This window comes from Gossypium hirsutum, chromosome A11, assembly GCF_007990345.1.
Source record: "Gossypium hirsutum isolate 1008001.06 chromosome A11, Gossypium_hirsutum_v2.1, whole genome shotgun sequence".
Lineage (NCBI taxonomy): Eukaryota > Viridiplantae > Streptophyta > Magnoliopsida > Malvales > Malvaceae > Gossypium > Gossypium hirsutum.
The window spans coordinates 86,997,026-86,997,840 of record NC_053434.1 but is presented as its reverse complement, the minus strand read 5'-3'; the positions used below and the strand labels follow the sequence as shown (position 1 = coordinate 86,997,840).

General features: G+C 38.3%; 1 non-coding gene across 1 annotated transcript; it reads right to left on the bottom strand.

Annotated features, from left to right (window-relative positions):
- Window positions 1–501: 501 nt before the first annotated feature.
- Window positions 502–608, bottom strand: LOC121210556 (small nucleolar RNA R71). The gene has a single exon (XR_005905672.1). It is a non-coding gene; the product is annotated as a small nucleolar RNA R71 (small nucleolar RNA).
- Window positions 609–815: the final 207 nt, after the last annotated feature.

The following is an 815-nucleotide window of genomic DNA, read 5'->3' as shown; positions in this document are numbered from 1 at the left end:
AAGGCGAAGCTTAAGATACATAGAGAACAAGCAAGAGGATGATATTCAAACCACAACCAAGGAGATGGCTAAAAATCAGGAAAACCTGATACCTCCTGCGATTGTTGTTAATCTAGTAAATCAGAATCCTGCTCTGCGCACTATGTATGATTATGCTAAACCTTCTTTAACAGGAATTGAATCGAGCATAGTTAGACCTGCTGTAGCTGCAAATACTTTTGAACTGAAACCTAACACAATTCAAATGATACAGCAATTTATTCAGTTTGATGGTTTCCAGGATGAAGATCCCAACGCTCACTTGGCAAACTTTTTGGAACTATGCGATACATTTAAAATTAATGGTGTTTCTGATAACGCCATTTTCCTTCGGTTATTCCCTTTTTCTTTGAGAAACAAAGCTAAACAGTTGTTGAATTCATTACCACGGGGGTCAATCACTACTTGGGAAAAATGATCGAAAAGTTTTTACTCAAATATTTTCCGCCGGCTAAAATGGCTAAATTACGTAATGATATCTCTACTTTTGTGCAGATGGATTTAGAAACACTCTGCGATGCATGGGAGAGATATAAGAACCTTTTGCAAAAATGCCCTCACCATGGGTTACCACTCTGGCTACAGGTTCAAACTTTTCCTAATGGCCTCAATCCTTCGACTCGACAAATGGTTGACGCAGCTGCAGGCGGAACCATCAATAATAAAACACCTAAAGATGCCTATGAATTTATAGAGGAGATGTCACTAAATAACTATCAGTGGCAAGTCATGAGGACAAAGCCAATGAAAATAGTCGGTGTTAATAATGTCAATTC